Raw genomic sequence first — 23,756 nt, 5'->3', positions numbered from 1 at the left:
TGATCACAGTTTGGAGAGGAATAATGAGCACTTGACTGACCTGGTTGATTGACCCTGAATTTAGTTGACCTTGAAGTAGGAAATGGGTTGCTTCTCCAGAAGAAAAAGGTGCAGAGCAAGTAAAAATAAATAAATAAATATCTTGCAGATGTCTTCTACACAGGCAAATCAAATACAGAAAACATTTCTCTTTTGGTAGCCAAAATATCTTGCAGATGTCATCTACACAGGCAAATCAAATACAGAAAACATTTCTCTTTTGGTAGCCAAAATAGATAAGCATCTTTAGAAAACACTTTTTCACAATATTTTCTACATATTTGAAGAATATGTTATTATGCTATTAGAAGGGAAAAGATCATCTTGCCCTTCTACCAACACAAATTGCTTAAAATCACAAAATGTTTTCCCAGTAACCAAACTATTAAAATACATTTTAATGGACTTAGTTACTTTAAATTCGAGTAACTGTGAGTTAACATATTCTCGGCAGTGAAAACAAAAACAAAACTTTGCTCATAATATATCTTAATGGAAGTTAATTAGCTGACACAGCTGGCAAAGAAAACAAATTAAGAAACAGAATGATATTCAGGCAGCTAACTAAATTAAAAAGCAGGTCTCTGTTTCTGGAACCTGTCATTGTGCTATATGACCCCAGGCTCTCAAGCTTATTGCTAAAAATCCCCAGTATCGTTCGAAACTTTCTTTCCCTCAGATACTTTTAATAAAATGTTGACAAATTCATCTCTGTACACAACTTAGAAAAAAAACCCTTTATTCCATGAGTGCTCAATAAATACATGTTTACTTGTAATCTGTTGTTCTGATAGCTGACTATGGGATTGGAGGCAGGGAAAAAGCAGGCAGGGGCAGCGGGAGGAGGGAGAACAGGCTGTGAGACAGGGAACAGTCAGTGTTTCATGTTAGACCTTAAAAACAAAAGAAAGGAATTCTGAAAGCTGGCATAGTTATCACATTATAAACAAAATGCCTTCCCAAGCAGATTGTATAAAAAGCATTTCACAAGTTAAACTATTCCCCTACTGCCATGGTTGTGAAAGAGCAAAGACTAAAAAAGGAAACAGTCTACCTTCTTTCTCAACTGGTTAAGGCAGATATTCTCAGAATCTTTGAGGCTGAATCTTTCTCATATGAGTTGATTCCATAACATTCCCTCTAATTCCTATTCATTCTAGAAGTGTGATTTGGAATCTCTTCCTTATGAAATTAAAAGGAGTTTTATTTTTTAACACAATTTGATACCATCTTTTGACTTAATTGGGCCATACTATGGGCTTTGACTTAATTGGGCCATACTATGGGCTTTTCCCACTCAAAAAGTGAGGTCCGTAGAGCTAGAGGTTGGAGAGCTGCCCAGAGAGAGGATTTGATTCCTTCAGGGTGGGCTTTCTCACCCACTCCTTCTTCACTGGATAGACCTGATCATATTGAAGTGTTATTTCCCTCTACCTGAGCTTCTCTAATTAAAGACTAGTTTCTGGATCAGAAATATGATCAGTGCACACCACTGCTTCCTATGGAGGGTGTTTGGCATATATGGGTTTTGATAATTACATTTATCTTTGATTCTGACAACAGGCAGTCAGCTGCTTAGATATAAAAAAAACCCATAATAACCTATTCACAGAGCTGCAAATGCACAGAGCTGCAATGCAGCTCCATTGGTTTGTTCCATTGTCTAGACCTTCCACTTACCCTGCCTGTCCATTCCCCTAGAACCACTTCAGTGGACAATGGGCACATGGTGCATGAGGAAGAAACACCTGGCTGACACCCATGGGAAAGGCCTGCACTGACCAGTGGAACTGAGAGACTATCAGCCTCTGGGAAGGAGCTCATGTGCTTTGGAACAGAGAATTCATTTAAAACATGATGGGGACGGGTAAGAAAGAGGGGAGAAAAAATAAAAAGTTGTCTTTGCCTGGCTCTGCTTCTGCTGGTTTTGCTACATCCTGCAGCAAGGGGTGGGGAAGTTAAAAGCACCTGTGTTGTCTCAGTCAAGCCTAGAACTGAAGTTGCCTGACATCAAACCAATTGTCCAGGACCAGCATTTCCAGCACTTCCAGTTGTCCATATCTGCACTTCCAGGAGTAAACAGGCAACTGAAATGCAAGTTTGTCGGCAAAAATCCTGGGAAACAAGTTCCTGGTAGAACAATGGCTAGATCAGGGGATCACTTCTGTGTCTGTATTACAGTGAGGTGCTAATAGTCACAACCCAAACCACGAGAGCTTTTCAACCCAAAATCATAGCTTGAATTGCAGTGCGCGGAAAAGCATGCAGTTAATACACACTTGTTAAACTGAAAAAAAGGTATATTGGCCAGTGTACAGGCAATTGCCTGCTCCATAACAAAGATGCCAAATTTTTCAAATATATAAATTAAAAATTATTCCTAGCTGTTCTGGTTCAAACGTAGGTGTCCCTCCAAAATTCTTACGTTGGAACTTAAAGCCCAAAGTGAATAAGAAAAGGGGCATTTGGGTGTTGATTAGGCCACAAGGGCTCTATCCTCTTGAATGAATTAATGCTCTTATAAAAGAAGTTGGGAGTGCTCTAGCACCTTTTTGCGTTTCCCTCTCTTCTGTCATGTGAAGACAACATTCTCTGTTCCCTTTTCACTCCTTCTTCCATGTGAGGATTTAGCAAGTAGTGCCTACTTAAAGCAGGGAGCAGCTATCACTAGGCACCAAATGTGTCAGCACCTTGATCTTGGACTTCTCAGCCTCCAGACTGTGAGAAATAAATGTCTGTTGTTTATAAATTTCCCAGCCTGTGGTATTTTGTTTTAGCAACAAACCAACACTAGCTTTAACAAGCTGCTTCTCTTAATGTTTAATATATTGTAGTTACATAATATAATTATAATTGGAAGATTGTAATATATTGTAACAGATTACTAAAGCAGACTAATAAAATGAAGAGTCTACCTGACATCACTTTTTGAGGCCATTCAGATTCCACTGACCAAATAGGATAAAAGGTCACTGTATTAGTCAAGGTTCTCCAAATAAACAGAATCAATAGAATATATACATATGTGTGTGTATGTGTGTGTACATGTATATTATATATTTATATATAGTATACGTTTGTGTGTATGTACATTACATATTTTTATATTATATATTTATATAATACATGTCATATATAAAAATATAATATATGAACATAATATGTCTCATATATAAAATATATAATATATGATATATATTTTAAAATACATATAAATAAATATATGGAAGGTTTACATATTATATTTATAAAATATATTATATATTTTAATATATAAATAAATAATAAATTAATATTACAATAAATCTGTCTTTCTCTCATTTTATACACAATATATCATATAATTTTGTATACAATTAATATATAAAATTATATATTTATATACTTATATATTTGTCTATTATATTTTAAATAAATATAACAATATTATATTTAATATACTATCCATAAATATTTATATTTATATAAACATATAAATTAAATATTAATTTTTATATAAATATGTGATTTAGATATAATTAATATATACAATTAATATATAATTTATATAAATATATGTAATATAATTTATATAAATATATGTGATATAATTATATAATTAATGTATATACTATGTATATAATGAGAAAGATTTGGTGTAATATTTATTTATATTTTTAAAAATATATATAAAATTCTTTTTATATAATTATTTACATATACAATGTATAAATGTATAAATTATATATAATTAATTTTATATATTAATTATATATTAATTCTATTATATATACTATATAACATTGTATATATATAAATTATATATAATATATATGAAATGAGAGAGATACAGAGAGACAGAGAGAGATTTATTGTAATAAATTGGCTTACATGATTGTGGAGTCTTGACAAGTTCAAAATCTGCAGGGTGGGCTGGTGGGCTGAAGAGCCAATGAAGAGCTGGTATTGCAGTTCAAGTCTGAAGACACTCTGCTGGCAGAAATCCCTCTTCCACAAGTTCATCTTTTTCTCTTAAGGCCTTCAACTGATTGGATGAGGCCCACCCACATTATGGAGAGTAATCTGCTTTACTCAAAATCTGCTGATTTAAATGTTGATCTCATCTAAAAAAAACCTTCACAGAAACATCTAAAATAATGTTTGACTAAATATCTAGGTGATGTGGCCTAGCTAAGCTGACACGTAAAATTAACTGTGATAGTCACTTTCTCCAATGTAAGCTATTCTGATCTTGTTTGAACCTTCAAACCCAAATTATCAATAGTCAGCGGCCAGGAAGTATTTGGAGCTGAGAGAATGTATTTTATAATTTAAAAAAATGAAACAGCTATGGAGAGTTATTTGAAATTACTAACATGTTAAGAACCTTTCCTAAAACAGGAAAACACCCATAAAGAAATTAATTCCATTGAGCTTTCACTCAGGTTTCCTCATCAGTTTTGGAAGATATCACTTTTCTAGTAAAATAATCATACCAATTCCTTCCTTGTAACTGACATATATAATGATAAGATGTAGATAAACAATGTAGGTGAAGATTCCATTGACTAATTCAAATTTGCTGCTTCTGACTTAAAAGAATGTGTGTGTGGTTTATTTATCTCAGAAACTGTCAAGAAACAGCCTCTGGAATTTGGAAATATAAGACAGTTTTCTTAAATATTACTTTAAAAAGATATGTATATATGTTTCACCTCTAGAATGTACTTTCTATTTTTATATGAGGATAGTTCATCAGTGCTTGGTAGCATTAGTGTATGTAACCCAAAGGGCAGTCTTAGAATGGAATGGTGACCAGACAGCAACTGACCCAAGTGGTTCTCTAGGGGCCAAATATTTAAAACTCAAAGATTGCTGGGATGGCATATAGTTGAAAAATGGCACAGAATATTTTAAGTAGCAACATAAAACCTACTATTCCAGAAAAGCTTCCTGGCTTTCATTTTCCTATTAAAGATATTTCCAGATATATCAAAACATCTACAAAGATAACTTGATTCTTCTAGGCATTATCTCCCTTTAAGTGCAGGACTCTATTATCCTGAGACTACACATTCTTTACAAAAGGCATGAATCTGATATCTGGAAATGAGAACAAAATACCATTGTAATGAATAATTTCTATTTACACTTTATTATTGGTGGCAAATGATTAAGCATTTCAACTTGCTATGCTGAGGATATGTTTATTCCTTCAACATACTGTGTAAACCATGTACTAGGTTTGTAGGGTACGCTGAAGATTCTGAGAAGAGTAAGACACAGCTTCTAACCTCAAGCAGGTCTTGTTCTAGTTGGAGATGCAGGTGGTGTTGTGGGTTAAGTGTTTTTGCCCATCCAAAATTCATGTTGTAACTTGATCTTCAATGCAACAGTATTAAGAGATGAGACCTTTAGGAGGTCCCTGAGTCATGAGGGCTCTGCCCTCCTTCATGGAATTTGATTCTCTTTTAAAAGGGCTTGACAGAGGAAATTTGCCCTTTTCCCTCCTTTAGTCCCTTCCCTGATATGAGAACACAGCATTCCTCCCCTTTGGAGTACATGACAGTGAGGTGCCATCTTGGAGGCAAACAGCAGCCCTCACTAGACAGCAATCCTGCCAGAGCCATGATCTTGGACTTCTTAGCCTCCATAACTATTTAAAAAAAAAGTATCTGTTCTTTCCAATTACACAGTCTGTGGTATTTTGCTACAAGAATGCAAATGGACAAAGATGGTGGGTAAACAAGTGTAGGTGTCATAAAAACCAAGACACAAAGGGGGGTCAAGTCTTCTTCAGAGAGAGTAGGTTAATGACAGTCCAAATCATTAAGAAAGATATAAATTCTCCCAGTGTCTACTGCATGTCCAGCAGTAGATATAGCCTTCCCTGAGTCTGATGTTGCCCTTAGCTGTGAACACTTTGACTCAAGTTGAAGAAGTTTTTACCTTGTGGTTTTCCTTCATAGCTGGCAGGCAATGGGCTACATGGACTATGGAGTCTGAAAGACAGGGTGCCTCTCACAAAGCCTGACCAGAAGGGAGAATAGGAGGCAGCCAATGTAGAACTGGTGCCTGAAGGGTGATCTGTAGGGAGCTGGAGCACTTTGTCCAACAACTATCAAACACAAGAGCTACCACCCTCACACTCTTGGCTCAGTCATTCTTCATCTGAGGGTTGCTAAAATAGTGTAGGCCTTTATTGCGTTTATTATTTATACACTGATGCCTACTCCCAAGAATAATGTAAGCTTACTTGAAGTCACACATACAATATAACCAATGAAAGAATACAATAATGTTTTAAAATAATTAAGGAGGTAATAAGTAGGTAGTTTAATCTAGTTTTATGCAATTGAGAATTAAATTTAGCTCTATTTTTACTGATAGTCAAAGAAAAAAGGAAAAAAGAAAGAAGATAAGGAGGGGGAACAGGATGAGTTCACATGCTTTTATCAACATAAAAAGAAAACGAGCAATTTAGAAATGTCTTTATTCTTCTTCTAGGACAAAATTCTAAGAGGGAGTATAGTGTAAGGATATTTCTATAAAGAGGATTAGGTAATTAATAATAGTACAAAGGATGAAGATACATAAATACAGCTTGTGGGTGTTGGGGAGGGTATGAATTCTGAATAAAAGCTGAAGGCAAATTGTTAAAGTTTTTGAAAGGTCTTTCTATGGTGAGCCAATAAAGTGACAATAACTCCCACTATTATATGTTGACACCGTATTAGGGCTTTACATATATTTTCCCTAACAATGTTGGGAGGTACATATTACTGTTCTAGAAGTTTCCTAGGGGAACTGTGAGAGATTGAGGATCTTGGTCATGTAAAGCTAAGACATGAATCTGGGTCTTCACGGTCTAAAGTCACATTCTTTCCATTCTACTCATCCAGGCATGTAGATTTCTATTGATTTGGTATGGAGATAGAGTAAAACAATGTGGAAAATGCTAGTTATCATGTTCCCGTATCTCCAGAAACCACTGTCCAAGTCCAACTTTTGACACAATCAAGAGAGCAAAAAACTTGAGTTTGAGTTAACTGAAAAATGCTTGCAATATTAGTATTTTCCAAAATAAAATTCAGATGTTTTATATACCATATCATTAAGAGGAAAAACTGGTTTTCTTTCAAATGAAAATTAGAGCCAGATACAGACTTTCCAAGTTGACGAGTAAATTATATCCTTGCACAAAAGTAGAGTGGGGCTGATGAGGATTAGGGCCAAAATTTTTCACAATAAAGCTTGAAAGCAGCATCTATCATTAAGGACTCCTGCTTGAAAGTGATAGAAACCCAATTTGAACCCATATTGAGAAAGTGGAATTTGTTATCTCCCAAAATCTAAAGAAGTAGTGAATATCCAAACCATGTGAAAGAAAGAATTGAGTTGGGTCTCAGGAACTGAATGTGTCAGAAACTTGAATGATGCCAGGTTTCTCTTTCATTTGCTTTCTCTCTCTCACTTACATTCTTTCTCTCTCTCTTCCCTGCCTCCTCTCTGTGCCAACTTTGTCTCACACTGAGTCAGTCTTTCTCTTTGTGGCAGGAAATATGATCACTGACAGTTCCTAAGTTTTACATCTCAATTCCATCACAGGACAAGATTGCCTAACACACACCACACCAACTCCCCAACAAACAACAAAAACAACCCAAGGAATGCCCCTGATTTGAATGGCTTGGTTTGGTTACCCATCCTTAGAGTCCTCAACATTTCTAGGAGGCAGAGTTGCAGTGGAAGGAGGAGTAGTTTCCAGAAGAATGAGTTGCTTTTTTTTCAGAAGGAGGCAGGGGTGGTTAGTAGACAAATAATAAATATTCTTCCCAAGATTGTCTTGTCTCAGTGGCTTTTAAAAGTGCAGACTAACAACTGTCAGATTCTTCTATACAATAGAATATGTTTTGTTTAATTGATGGATTAAACTTTATTTATCAATACTTTATCTTATTTCAAAAGAGATTTAAGATATTTAAAGGGCAACATAAAATATAGCAATAAGCTACAAATAAAATATGCCAATAAATCATAAACTAAAAATTCTATGAGAATAAATAAGGAAAAACAAACATGGGGCAAAAACTAGAAGTAGAAATGAGTTAAATGAAAGATGCAATCATACTGTCATTTTGAGCTATAAATTTTGCTCTATGACAGTGAATCGGAAAAGGGAAATCTGATTGGTGACCCAATTCATAATATCCATAAAATAAAAACAAATCCATTTCTCAAGATAAGCCTGCCTTATCTTCCTCACATTAGCACCAGAAAAGAAATGTTGAGGTAGTTTATAGGGAGTGAGATATGTAATAACATGAGTTCCATAGGAGGCTGCAAAGAGAAATTATCAGCGCAAGTCCACAGCATCACACCAAACAGAATTCAGGAACAACAATTCACTAGGGGGCCAAAAAATATATTCTGGAGTTACATGTTTCAGCTTTTAAGAGATTTAATTCAATGAAAGATTTTATTCATGTATTCAATCAACAATTTTTGTGGGGTACCTACTACTTGACAAAGTGAGAAAAAAGATGAAATAATAGGTAAAATGTGTATTTTCCCAAAGGCATCCATGGACATTGTTTCCCACGGTTGAGTTTTTAACAGATACTTGAGTGACAAGGAATTCAAGAGTATATTCTCTAGGAAGTAGCTAGGAATTCTTCCATGTTACCAATTAAGCACACAATCAATATAGCTTCCTGCAGGGAAGAGCTAGTGTTGCAATAAATAACTGGTGAAAAATAAAAACACTTAAAGACATTTTCTGAAGCCATCCCCCTTCCTCTTGGAGGTGAGTGAGGAAATTTCAATAGGCAGAACCAAGATCATCCTTAGAAAAATAAATTGTCATAATGTCCCAGATTTCATTTGGGGAGAGACAAGAAATAATGTTACCAATTTTCTGTTAAACATCCTACACTGTGATTGTATCATGCACGCATATAAAAGTACTTATGAGAAATTTATGGTGCCTGTAGAATAGTTCTTTTTTGAGCAGCGTGTATCCGGATGGGCCTGCCTGGATAAGGTAGCCATGAAAGAATTATCCCAGAGAACTTACCATGCTCCGTTGCTAATGTTAAATAATTTATTCATCACAGTGGGGTTATAAAGCATCGACTGGACACCAAATGACAGTTTGGGTTGGGGTATCATTGGTAATCATCAGGGAATATTATTATACATTATATTTCATTATATAATATTATTAAGTAATAATTATAATTACTATTAAATAGTACTATATATTATTATTATTTTACTGTCACTAGTTAGTAGATTAATCTATTAGCCACCTGTCATTCCTATAAGAATGTGTCCTTTACTGTTTGCTATGGCAAGAAAACATGCATTTTATCAATACAATCATTGTGACAATTTACTAATTGCAATTAGGAGTGGAAATTAATCTATCAGCTCCTACCCACTCTGTGTTTGCAAGTAGCTTTGTGATAAAGTCTCTGAATCCACATTGAAAGCCTGCTATTTATATTGAAATGATAAAGCTTGGCCCATGCATCCTTATTAAATCAATAGATTACAATAGATCAGAAATGATGCAAAAATTCAGAACTTGTTTCCAACATCTTTTTTTTTTTTGTCATTTATGTGAAAGAGAATATAGCGGTGAAACAGTAAACCAGTTTTACCTCGTACTTTCTTATTCCTCATAAAGGAATAGTCATAGCCTGGCAAATAGTAATCACTCAGTAAATGTGTGTTGAATGAACTACACTGAGCAGATCACTCTTAAGTAGGAAGTCAAAGGATTTTAGTCTTGTAAATGGATAAACTCCATTTTGAGCCAATGCTGAAGAAATAGAGGTGAGTTAATAAAGATGATTTTGGCCAGGTGTGGTGACTCACACCTGTAATTCCAGCACTTTGGGAGGCCAAGGTGGGGAGATCACTTGAGGCCAGGAGTTCGAGACCAGTCTGGCCAACATGGAGAAACCCCGTCTCTGCTGAAAAATACAAAAATTAGCCGGGTGTGGTGGCACACGCCTGTAGTCCCAGCTACTCCAGAGGCTGAGGCAGGAGAATCGCTTGAAGCCAGGCGGTGGAGGTTGCAGTGAGCTGAGGTCATGCCACTGCACTCCAGCCTGGGCTACAGCGTGAGACTCTATCTCAAAAAAAAAAAAAAAAAACCAAAACCAAAACAAAAAACGTGATTTTTTACTTTGAATTGAGAGTGTCCTCGAGGATCTGTGTCAATACAAGTTGATTAACCAGAGCGCTAAGAATTGTTGGCTTCATTTAGAAATGATTCTAAGTTTCCAATGAAATCCTGACTATTCACAAACCTCTGAAAATTAAATCTAAAAAGCCAAGTAATGTAGGTAACTAAGGGTTACTCTTTTAGCTTTAAAATGGTTTGGCTGTGTTTTCTGTTTTAACCATTTTAAATAGTAATTTTAATAAATACACATGCTTCTATCTTTTTAAACAGAATTCACTGGACATGTCAATTTTTTCTGATGTGCTACAGAATGTTATTATAAACATCAGTTACAGCACTGCCCTTAGGACTGATAGAAATATGTAGTCACAAGACAGATGTGTGTTTTAGAAGATTTTCTGTTTAAATTTTTCTACCTTCTCCTCTTCCCCCAGACTCTCAGGCAATTCTTTCTTCTTGCTTTTAGTATATGTGCTTATTTCAATCCTATTATCATATTTCAATTTGTGGCCTCTACTCTGTGGTAGGTTAAGATATTAAAAAGCCACACTCAAAACTACTGTGTGCAAAAAATTATCATATTTTTAAGAGAATTTAGGTTTTAAATGGTTAGATGGAATCCCTCTATGAAAAAAAGTATGCATTTTGTTTCAGAGTATTTTTACATATTTTGATTGTTCTTTGTATATCTATTTTAGTCCTTTTTGGCTTCTGGGATATTGGCGGTTTTCCTGATTAGGCAAATTTTAAAGACAATTAAGTTCTGTAGAAATGAAATACTAACATATACATAAGACTAGTTAAATAACTGGTTAACCAATAAATATATATTTCATGAGATTCTACTACTTTCTCAGTGTTGAATAGAGGTCATACGTGTGTTGGGGAAGGTATTTTCCTTCCATTTCAAAGGGCAAGAAAACATTCATTTCAGTAATAGTGTAAGCCTTCTGAAATGGTGATAGGGAGATGAAGAATCAGGCTAAATAACAATTTAAAAATATCTCATAAAATAGCTGTTCTAAAATATCTATAAAACAAACATATGAGAGCATTTATCACAGGAGGTGATAATTGGGTATTTATGTATGTTATTATTTATTTAATGCCCATCTCTCCAACTACACTGTAAACACTACGCACGTAGGGACAATGTCAGTTTTACTAACCACTTTGACTTTTAGTGTCTTAAGAGATAACAGGTGCTCAATGAAAATTTTCAAATGATTCAATGACATATAATTGATAAGGAGATGCTATTTTCTGATGTAAAGAACATGGGATCCAGGTTCATAAAATTCCCTTTCTTTTGGCTGCATGTGATTTCAGAAAAGTTATTTATTGTCTCAGAACTGCAGTAGCTTCATGGGAAAAACTGAGATAAGAGTAAAGTCTATTAAATAAGTTGTTGGTAGGGCTAATCAAAATACTATATGAAGAGTATTTCTTACACTATAAGATGTTATAGCACTTTTTTGTCAAATTATAGTAAGAGATGAATAAAATTCTCAAGAAGAAACAGAATTTGATTACAGCTGTTGTTGCTTGACAAAAATATATAAATAGCCATAATCTTTAATGGCTGCTAATATTCCCAAAAGTCATCAGACATATGCGCTTCCTGGCTGAAGTATACCTATGCAGTATTCTTACTACAAAATTGAACTTCATTCTCATCAAGCCTCTGGATCTAACTATCAGTTTGCAGGAAATACGGGAGTGGTGGGAATCAGTAAACTTCAGACTAAGAGAAATTCTATTAGACAAATGACCTGGTTTCTTTAATGAATAAATTTCAATGGATTAAAAAAAAGAGTGAGAAAGGTGGAAGAAGAAGGGTTAAGGAGACTTAAGAGATACATCAACTAATTGCAGTGTGTGGCCCACGACTTGGTTGCGTCAACAAATACATTTTTAGGAATTATAAAAGAGAAAGGGAGAACCTAGAGATTAAAATGGATTTCATCGAAATGAAAATGTTTACTCTTAAAAGACATTGTTAAGGGAATGAAAATACAAGCCACAGACAAAGTAAATATTTGTAAAACACACCTACTAGTGGGCTTTTATCCAGGCTATATGAAGAATTTTCAAAAGAATATTAAGAAAAACTGCTCCATTTAAAAAATGAGCAATAAGCTAGGCATAGTGGATCATGCCTGTAATTCCAGCACTTTGAAAGGCCAAAGCAGGAAAATTCTTTGAGGCCAGGAGTTTGAGACCAGCCTGGGCAACATAGTGAGACCCCATCTCTACATAAACTAAAAGTATTAGCTGAGAATGGTGGAGCACATCTAGCTACTCAGGGGGCTGAGGTTGGAAAATCACTTGAGCTCAGGAGTTCAAGTTTGCAGTGAGCTATGATCATGCCACTGCACTCCAGGCTGGGCAACAGAGCAGGACCCCATCTCTTTACAAAGAAAGCGGGAGAGGGGCAAGTAAACCAAACAGACACTTGACCAAAGTACAGATATAAATGACAAATAAGCACATAAAAAGATGCTCAACATCATCACTTATTAGAAAAATGTGAGTTACAACCACAACAGGTTTCTACTTTATATCTGTTACAATGGTTAGAGTTTAATAATACTGGTGAGGATGCAGAGCAAATGGAACTCTCACACTGCTGGTGAGAATGAAGATGGAACATTAGCAGTTTCCTATAAAGCTAAAAATGTACTTACCATGGGACCCAGCAATCATATTCTTAGATATTTCCCTAAATGAATTAAAAACTTATATTCATACAAAAGCCTATACATTAATGTTTAGAGAGCTTTTAGTCATAATTGCAAAAAACTGAAAACCACCCAAAAGTCTTTCAACAGGTAGATGATGAGGCAAACTGTGTTATATCCACATAACAGAATACTACTCAGCAATAAAAAGGGAGAAGTTACTAATACATACAGTGACATAGGTTAATCATTAACACAATATACTAAGTGAAAGAAGCCAGACTCAAAAGGCTATATGGTGTGATTCCATTTGTATGACATTTGGGAAAAGGCAAGCCTATAGAGACAGAAAAAAAAAAAATGCTTAGTCCCTGCCAGGGCCTGAGGGTAGGGAGAAATGACAACTAAGGGACACAAGAAAAGTTTTGGGAGTGATAGAAATATTGTATATCTTGGTTGAGATGGTGATTACAAGACTATGTTTGTCGACACTTACAATCATATACTTAAAAGGGTGAATAGTGCCGTATATAAATTATAGCTCCATTTCAAAAAAAATTTTAGAAGAAAAATCAACCAATTACAATTGGTTGTACATTGATTTAATTTTGTTTCTGATTTTAAAATGTTAAAAAAATTTTACAAGACAATTGGAAGTTTTTGAACACTGACCTGTTTTATGATAATAATAATTATTATTTTCAAGGTGTTGTATAGTATTACTGGTATATTTACATAAATAGTTTATACCTTCTAGAGATACATAAGGAAATGATATGATGCCTGGAATTGGCTTCTATATAATCTAGATGGGCAGAGCAAGGAGTGCTGATGAAGCAAGATTATCCACGAGGTTATAATTATTGAAGCTGGGTAATGGTACAGGAGTGCTTAGCATGCTACTCTCTCTACTTTTAAATGTGTTTGAAATTTTACCTAATGAAACATTTTCTAATGTGCAATGATTTTGTAAAAACAGAACTCGATTCTATAAAAAAAAATACAGAAAGAAAGAATTTATGTTAGAGGAGCCAAGGCAAATATGGAAACTCACAGCATAAAAGTTGCTTTTTCAGTTCCCAGGAGGGTTTGAACATAACTGCTGATATCTTAATTGAAAATTAATCATGTCTGGCATCAGTTCATTCTCCCAGACACTTGCTCTACCACTAAGCTACTTCTATCTTGATAATTAAGGTATCAAGTCCTTATTTCCTGAGCCATTATTAACGCATATTGATCACAAAATCTTAAACTAACCTGAAATATTTAAGTTTGGTACAAACTTTGGTACAAACAGTAGACCTCTGTAAATTTCTGTCATTTGTTGCTGCCTATTATTAAACATGTTTATTGCCTTTTGGTTTTAGATTTTACTCTTCTATTTAGTATCGCTATTGCATGAATTTTATTTCATGTAATCTTGCTTCAAACTCTTGAAAATATAAATGCATTCAGAGGGGAAGATAGTAGACACATATGTAAGATCTTATTACAGAGTGTTTAATAATTATATGCTACATGGTGCTACTGCAATGGTAACTTTCATTAATTAAAAAAATCCTCCAAATGTATCTTGTCCTCAGTATTTTAGCATTCCTCTGTTCTTATTCCCAAGACAGTCCAGGAGGATAAGAGGCTGAGCAAGTGAGCCAGGGCCATGAGGCACAGGGTCACAACTAAACCAGTGGACCAAGGCCAGCATGGCTCGGGCCACAGCAGGAGGCAGCCAACAGTGGCAACGCCAGAGAGAGCTGGGAAGAGAGCACAGTGGTGCAGCCAGAGGCAAACAGGCTGGGAGAGGTCAAAGCAGAGCATGGCCTCTCGAGTTCACAGGACACAAGTATTGGCCCTGCTGTCCCCTGTGACGGTGCATTCTTCAAGTGGTTGTATTTCAGGGACTGACTCCAATTGCATTGCTTTTTTCTCCCCCAGTGCACCTGAATGACAAGAACTAAATTCCTTACTTCTTGGCTCTTTAGCAGCCCATTCTGAGTCTAATGTTGATATTAATATCAATCAAGTATTTAATGCATCTGAACAAATTCAGAACCTGTATCAGTAAACAACTTGGACTTGTGTGAGAGATATCGATTTTTTAAATTTTTTAATTGACACATTGTAATTGTACATACGTATGGATGCAATTTCATGTTTTGATACATATCTATGCTGTTTAATAATCAAATCAGGATAGTTAGTAAATCCATCACCTCATGCATTTATCATTTCCTTGAGGTGAGAACATTCAAAGTCCTCTCTTCTAGCAATTTTGTGATTATATAATACCTTATTGTTAACCGTAGTCACCTTACTATGCAAGAGAACACCAGAACATATTCCTCCTATCTAATTGCAACTTTGAGTCCTTGACTAAGCTCTCTCCATCTTCCTCATCCCCTCTTCCTTCCCCATTCTCTGGTAAACACTGTTCTACTCTCTACTTCTATGATACTGACTTTTAAAAAAATTCCACATGAGTAAGATCATGTGTGTATTAGTCCATTCTCATACTCCTAATAAAGGCATACCTGAGATTGGGTAATTTATAAAGGAAAGAGGTTTAATTAACTCACAGTTTGGCATGGCTGGAGAGGCTTCAGGAAACTTACAATCATGGCAGAAGGGGAAGCAAACACATCCTTCTTCACATGGCGACAGCAAGGAGAAGGCTGAGCAAAAGAGGGAAAAGCCTCTTATAAAATAATCAAATCTCATGAGAACTCACTCACTGTCATGAGAACAGCAGCATGAGGGTAACCACCCCTATGATTCAATTACCTCTCACCAGGTCCCTCCCATGACACCTGAGGATTATGGGAATTACAATTCAAGATGAGATTTGGATGGGGGCACAGTCAAATCATGTCAATGTGGTATTTGTCTTTCTGTGTCTGGCTTATTTAACTTAACATAATGTCCTCCAGGTTCATCCATATGGTCACAAATGACAAGATTTCTTTTTTTTTGTCGTAGAATGGTATCCCCATTTTCCTTTTCTTTTTTTCTTTTTTTTGAGATGGAGTTTCACTTCTGTTGCCCAGGCTAGAGTGCAATAGCACAATCTCGGTTAACCACAACCTCCACCTCCCGGGTTCAAGCAATTCTCCTGCCTCAGCCTCCTGAGTAGCTGGGATTACAGGCATGAGCCACCATGCCCAGCTAATTTTGTATTCTTGGTAGAGATGGGGTTTCTTCATGTTGGTCAGGTTGGTCTCCAACTCCCGACCTCAGGTGATCCACCCGCCTCGGCCTCCTAAAGTGCTGGGATTACAGGCATGAGCCACCATGCCTGGCCCACATTTTCTTTATCTATTCATTCATTGTTTAACACTTAGATTGATTCCATATCTTGGCTATTGTAAAAAGTGCTGCAATAAACATGAGAGTGGAGACATCTCTTTGACATACTGATTTAATTTCCTATGGATATATACCTAGCAGTGGGATTGTTGGATCATATGGTAATTCTATATTTAATTTTTTGAGGAATCTTCATACTGTCCTTTCTCCATTGTATACTCTTGGCACCTTTGTTTTCCATAATGGCTGTACTAATTTACAATCTCACTAACAGTGTGTAAATGTCTCTTTTTCTCCACATACCTGCCCACACTTTTTTCCTTTCATCTTTTTGGTAATAGCTATTCTAACTGGAGTGAGGTGGTATCTCATGCGGTTTTCATTTGCATTTCTCTGATGATTAGGGTATCTTTTCATATACCTGTTGGGCATTTGTGTGTCTTTTTTTGAGAAATGTCTGTACAGGTGTTTTTCTCATTTTTAAGTTAGGTTATTTCTTTCTTTGCTGTTGAGATTTTCAAGCTCCTTATATATTCTGAATATTAACCCTTGCCAGATGGATAGTTTGCAAATATTTTCTCCCATCATGTAGGTTGTCCCTTCACTCTGCTTATAGATCCCTTTGCTGTACAAAAGCTTTTTAGTTTTATATAATCTCATTTGTTTCTTTTTTTGTCACTCGTGCTTTTGAAGTTTTATTTTAAAAATCCTTGCCCAACCCCATGTCATGAAATGTTTCCCCTGTTTTCTTCTAGTAGTTTCATAGTTTCAAGCCTTTAATTTAAGTCTTTAATCCATTTTAACTGAGTTTTGTATACGGTGAGAGGTAGGGATTTAGTCTCATTTTTCTGCATGCGGGAGATGTGATTTTAAAATTTTTTTTAACTTTTCTTTTTCTCAATTTTCCTCCACACCATTTATTGAAGAGATCATCCTTTCTCCAGTGTGGATTCTTGGCACCTTTGTTGAAAATCAGTTGGCTGTTGGCTGTAGGTTTGTTAATTTATTTCTGAGCTTTCTATTCTGTTCCATTGGTCAGTGTTTCTGTTTTTATGCTATTTTGGTTACATTAGCTTTGTAGCATATTTTGAAGCCACGTAATGTGATGTCTAAGCCTTCCTTCTTTTTTATCAAAATTGCTTTAGCTATTTAGGGTCTTTGTGGTTCATATAAATTTCAGGATTATTTTTCTAATTCTGTAAAAAATATAATTGATATTTAACAGGCATTGCCTTAAACCTATAGATCACTTTGGGTTTTATGGCCATTTTCAGAATATTAATTCTTCCAATCCACAAACATAGGTTATCTTCCCATTTATTTGTGTCCTTCTCAATTTCTTTCATCAATGTTTTGTAGTTTTTCAGTGTAGAGATCTTTCACTTTCTTAGTTAAGTTTATTCCTAAGTGTATTAGTCTGTTCTTGCATTGCTATAAAGAAATACCTGAGACTGAGTAATTTATAAAGAAAAGAAGATTCATTGTCTCATGGCTCTGCAGACTGTACAGGAAGCATAGCGGCTTCTGCTTCTGTGGAGGCCTCAGAGAGCTTCCAAGAATGGTGGAAGACAAAGAGGGAGCAGGGCTCTTACATAGCAGGAGCAGGACCGAGAGAGAGGGAGGAGGTGCTACACATTTTTAAACAACCAAATCTCTTGAGCACGCACTCCCTATTGTAACACAGTACCCAGGGGAACATCCAGGCCCCATATCCAACATTGGGGATTACAATTGAACATGAGATTTGGGTGGGGACACAGATCCAAACCATGTCACTAAGTATCTTACTTTTCTCGCAGCTCTTGTAAATGGAATTTTTTTCTTGGAATTTTTGTAAAAATTTTTTAAAACCTTAAATGTCATATTTCCAAACATGATCTTAAAGACTTTTTTCCTGTGTTAAAAAATAGTAAGTAATGTTTGTTTCTCATATGATTTATAGTAAAACCCTATTATAGCGTGGTTGATTACTTAAATGGATTTATGTATAAAATGAGACAAAGCCATTGTTCCCTAAATTAAAAATACATTAAAAAATCAAAACAGAGATGGCTTCTTGAGGTGCCTTTCAATCTAAGATTAGAAACTATCTTTCTAATCCACCTCAATCTGAACACCACTGTAAACATGTGAAGAAAGTATTTTGCTTTGTTTCCCCTTCTAGGCTCTACTTGTCCCCATAGTTACCATAGATGTCTCTCCCATTTCACTAAACTCTTGTCCTTGGCTCACAAACCCCAGATGTCTGTAGGGTAAGTTCAGGACCTAGTTCCTAATCTCGTCACCACCAAAGTCTCCTTTAATTATCTCTCCCCGTTCTTCTCTTCATGCACACACATGAAGAGTTTTGTTTAAACTAAACAAAATTTGTTTAAACAATTTTGTTTCCACCTTGAGATGCCATAATTTTACTTACAAGCAAGGAAATTTGATCTTTAATCAGCCTATATGTGATGTGTAGCAACAATACAGAAATAAGCCATACATGGCCACTTTATTTGGATTTGCAAGTTGTGGACTGCACAACTCCAGAAGGATAGCCATCTAAACGTTCTGAAAATGGAAGCATCGGGACTGTATGGCATTTTGCCGTTTTTAATGCAAGGTGCTACATCACAGTGGTATGGGTGCCAAATAGTAAGTCCAGCTATTCGGACACTGCCAATGAATAACACCCTGGCTTCAGACAGGCATTTGCTGTCTGCATTTATCAAATAAAATCAAAGAATTAATAATCTGTAAGATCTAACTTATTTGCTAGTGTTTTTGTTTTTGTTTTTGTGAACTCAGATGTTCCTGAAAGAGGGCAAATATGCAATCAGGAGACCACACACAGCTGTACATCCAGTTCTATGTTGTGAGACTTTGGGTATCTTGCTTAAATGCTCATTGTCCCTATTTCTCGAGATAACTTGAGTAATTCACAAGATTGATAGTGAACTTACAACAACTGTTTCCAAAAAATGGTTTGAAATCATTTTAAATGCATTATACAAATATAGGGGGGGCACTTCACCTAAAATTAGCTTAGTTCAGTTTTACTTATCAAAATGGACTCACAACTTTTTGGGGGAAGAACTTGCCTCTCCTAGTGAAAATAGCAAAGCAAAAGAATTGTATCGAAGCCAGGACTTCAAGGCCTAAGGCAAGAGCAGAAGGTAGAAAGCAGAAATATTTTTCCCAACCTGTTGTGTGATCACCTGTTGCGTGATCTAGTTTCAGCCCTTCTGGTTCCAGGCACCTGCTCTTACTGAAAAAAAATCTGGCTGAGGCTGGAAGTTATTGTGGATATTCACAGCTTTCCTTATGCCATAGGACCATATAAGCAATAAAAAGGACTTTCTTGGCTGGGCGCAGTGGCTCATGCCTGTAATCCAGCACTTCGGGAGGCCTAGGTGGGCAGATCACTTGAGGTCAGGAGTTTGAGATCAGCCTAGGCGGGCAGATCACTTGAAGTCAGGAGTTTTGAGACCAGCCTGGCCAACATGGCGAAATCCGTCTTTATTAAAAATACAAAAATTAGCCAGGTATGGTGGCGCGTACCTGTAATCTCAGCTATTAAGAAGGCTGAAACAAGAGAATTGCTTGAACCTGAAAGGCAGAGGAGGTTGCAGTGAGCCGAGATCATGCCACTGCACTCCAGCCTGGGTGACAGATCCCTCTTCTCAGTAGATTATTTATCATCCACTTCCCTGCTGTCCCCACTCTGTCCCAGATCTGAAGATCCATATATTTTCAGACTTCTTAGGTAAACTCAAGGAAGCTTTCATGTTGCTGTTCTTATTATGCCAAGTCAGAGTCTTCTAAACCATGAGCTTGCACAACACAATTAGATCATGTGCATTTACTCTGATGTACTTTGCATCATCTAGCTCTGTAAAGTACAATTTGCCTTCTGTTTCTTTCCGAAGTATTTTCCCCCCTACTTCACAAACGTTTATGTTCTTTTACAAACATTAAGAGCATTTAACCAAATGTGGGAAGCAACTGAAGTTATCTTAGTACTGAGGCATTAGACTGTTGTATTTCTCTGAAGAATGTTATTGTGTGACCTCACTAAGGAGGGAAATAAATAGAAGCATATGTTGTTTATAATATTTCTCTGCATAAGATAAACTGAGAAGTGGGTGAGCAGAATCAGGGCGTGGCAAGCTAATTCAGCTCTGGAGTGTCTGAGAGAGACTTGGGGACAAATTAAACACCCAGAGAAGATGACAAGGCATTTGGGTTGTGGTGACATAGGCTTTAATGTATGACTCATGTGGGCTTGCTTTAGATCTTTCCATTTCAGGTTGGAAATGAAACTAAGCATCTTATAAGTGAACTGCAAGTCAATGTAGCATTAATCTAGTTTTTGTTTGAGTGTGTTTGTTCTCAATATCTTGTTAATTAAATCACATTATGTGGGAGTCAGTGGTCCTAGACTCTGGTTCTGGCTCAGAAATTGATTTTATTGCCCTTTCTATTTATGAAATATGAGTGATATGAAAAGTCATAATGCCTCAGGGGGCATTAAATGCCAATTAAGCTGGCTCCAGGATATCTATAAAAAGGATATTAAGGGTAAATACTTTGGTTCTTCCTTTGCATCCAGAAACCCAATGAAACTTCTACATGGATAAAAATTTGCTCCAGGGTGTCAAGGCAAATTGAGGATGATGATGTCAGAGTTGCAACCTGTATAGTTTTGATATGTCACATATTACTATGTAATTCATATTTAAAAAAAGAAACAGACACAGATACAGAGGCAGAGAAAAAAGAAACAGAGAAAGAAATAGGGCTATTGAGTGGAAGACTTTGCTTCTCAAGACTTTGCAACAAATAGGAAGTACACATACAGGGCTAGACTTTGGAGGCCTCCACCTTCCCTTTTAATTCTTTCACCATCTTGAGGCCCTTGAAATCTCCTATTCCCATGCCTCAGATCCTCTTCTGCTACCAACTGTCCATTATTCTAAATGAAATACTGTTCATTCCAGGGTTGCTTTTAATACGTGATTCCACAAGACCTCGTAAATTACCAGAGGAACAAATTGATAACATTGTGCTCCACCCAGATGACTTGTCATTCAATACCCACCACTGGAGAGACCTCAGATTTCCCAACTTTGAGGAAGAGGAAAAGAAAACATACCTTTCCTAGAGTTTTGTTTTCCCTCAAAAGAAGTCAGTCTAGAGATGAATCAGGGGGCCATTTGCCAGGTACTAGCTTCAGCGTTGTAAGCTGATACGAATGGAGAGCATGCTTACCTTTAACCCTTTGCATATTGGAAAAGCAAATTAGAAAGTGAGTTTCCTTTTAGGTCTTACCATTCCTTCATTGATGCTCTGGAAGACATCCAATTCTTCTTTTGGTGGAAAAACTCCCCCAAATCTACATTTTCTACTTTCAAGGTTTATGCGATAGAGTCTTTCTTACTACAACAACTTGATCTACATTGAGTGATATTAATATAAACCCATAATTATTGATTTACATATACACATTTCTTTCTCTTGTCCCAGTCCCATCTTTAATATTCTAAATACATCCTGAATCACTTTGTATAACTAAGGATAAGTAAAAGTAATGCTAGTTACTTTATTTATTCAGGAAATATTGTGTCTTAGAAAAACAAATTAGTTTAACTTGCTTGTCACCTTAGATATTTCAGTGGAGTGGAAAATAATCCATTGACCTTGAAGACCACATTGCTTCTGTACCCTGAAATGTCCCAAAGTAGGTGTGTGCCGGTTAGTAAGTTTCTATCCCAATGTAATAATACACTTTCTTTCCTTTATTGTCAAAATGTAAGGTCAGAGAAAGGTCTATGAAAAGTGTGCTGCCATCCCCAAATATGAAGCAACAATTTACAATTATTTGTGTGTAACACAAATGTCATTTAACCAACATTTATTTGAGTATATCATATCCCCTAGGCTCTGAGAATACAGGAATAAACTAGATAGACAACAGACCCTGTCCCTTTGCCTGCTGGGATTATCAGCCTTGCTTAACTACAAGGCTTAACAGAGGTTTCAGCTGCAATTTTTTTTTTTTTTTTTTTTTTTTTTTTGAGATGGAGTCCTGCTTTGTCACCCAGGCTGGAGTGCAGTGGCACAATCTCGGCTCACTGAAACCTCTGTCTCCTGGGTTCAAGCGATTCTCCTGCCTTAGCCTTCTGTGTAACTGGGATTACAGGTGTGTGCCACTTACCCCGGCTAATTTTGTATTTTTAGTAGAGATGGGTTTTCACCATGTTGGCCAGGCTGGTCTTGAACTCTTAACCTCAAGTAGTCCACCCACTTCGGCCTCCCTAAATGCTGGATTCAGGTGTGAGCCGCCGCACCTGGCTTCAGCTACAAATCTTAATGAGTAGACTCAATATCTCTCAGAAGTCCATTGCACAGGATGACTCAGTTGTTTCTGAGTTTTCCCAGAGATTTTGTTAGAAGTGCTCAAGACTAAATCCACTTATGATCTTGTGCTTGGGTCTCCTTTTCACTGCCCAGTCCATCAAGGGCAAGGCCAACCAGCTACCCTGATAAGAGCACAGCTCCCCTGGCTTCTGTAGCGCCCCTGCAGCTCTATCAGTCTCTGCAGCAAAGTTGCCCCATGGTGGAACACAAGTGGGAAAGAACTTTCCTCTGCCTAAAATAATGTCACAATTTGTCACTTGAGCTTGAAGCTGCACAAAGACAGTCCCTTTTGCTTCTGCCTACTACCCTTTTTTGCTAAGATACTTGACTACCTCTAGGATCTGGCTGAGGAAAAGACACCTAACATTATTGAGTGCTCACATGTGCCAGGCACTGTTCTAAGTACTTTAAAGATATTAATTCATTAAACTCTCAAAACAGCACATGTTGGGGCAGGGGAGAACACTATTCGTCCCTATTTTAGAGATGAGAAAAGTAGGATCTGATGTACTAGTTATCTATCACCGTACAACAAATGATCAAACACTTAATGGCTTATTAAACAACTTCACATTTTCTGTGAATCAGGGCATGGCTTAGTGGGGGCCTCTGTTTTAAGGTTTCTCACAAAGCTACAATTCAAGGTGTTGGCCAGGGCGAGGGTGTCATTTGAAGGCTTGATAGAGAAAGGATCTGCTTCCATATTCACGTAGGTGGTTGCTGGCAGGATTCAGTTCCTTTGGGATATTGAATTGATGGCCTGGATTCCTAACTGATGGTTGACAGTGAATATCCTCAGTTCCATGCCATGTGGGCCTCCCCAACATGACAACTTGTTTCATAAAAGGCAGCAAGAGGGAGAGTCTGCTAGCATGACAAAAGTCAGAATCTTTCGTAGACATGAAAGTGATATCCTAACACCTTTGACATATTTAACTGGTTAAAAAGCAAGTTATAGCTCTTGTCCTCATTGAAGCGATTATGTGTGAACAGTAGGAGACATGGATCTTTGGGGGCCATCTGAGAGTCTTTCTCCCAGACAGAAAGCTTAAATAATTTACCAAGAATTAGGAGTCAGCATTTAAGCATAGGAAATCTACCTCCAGAGGAAAATGAGACTCAAATGGTTTGGAAACCAGGCTAGGCACAGAAATAAA

General features: G+C 36.5%; 1 long non-coding RNA gene across 1 annotated transcript in view; it reads right to left on the bottom strand.

Annotated features, from left to right (window-relative positions):
• The window catches only part of LOC103891017 (uncharacterized), a 61,340-nt gene that overhangs the window by 32,188 nt on the left and 5,396 nt on the right, over nt 1-23,756 (bottom strand). Inside the window, exon 2 of the long non-coding RNA XR_008526519.2 lies at nt 15,471-15,566. This is a non-coding gene — a long non-coding RNA (uncharacterized LOC103891017). The remainder of the gene's footprint in view (nt 1-15,470; nt 15,567-23,756) is intronic.

The sequence above is a fragment of the Pongo abelii genome, chromosome 5 (genome assembly GCF_028885655.2).
Source record: "Pongo abelii isolate AG06213 chromosome 5, NHGRI_mPonAbe1-v2.0_pri, whole genome shotgun sequence".
NCBI lineage: Eukaryota > Metazoa > Chordata > Mammalia > Primates > Hominidae > Pongo > Pongo abelii.
The sequence above is the reverse complement of the archived record's forward strand: the minus strand, read 5'-3'. Positions and strand labels throughout refer to the sequence as shown.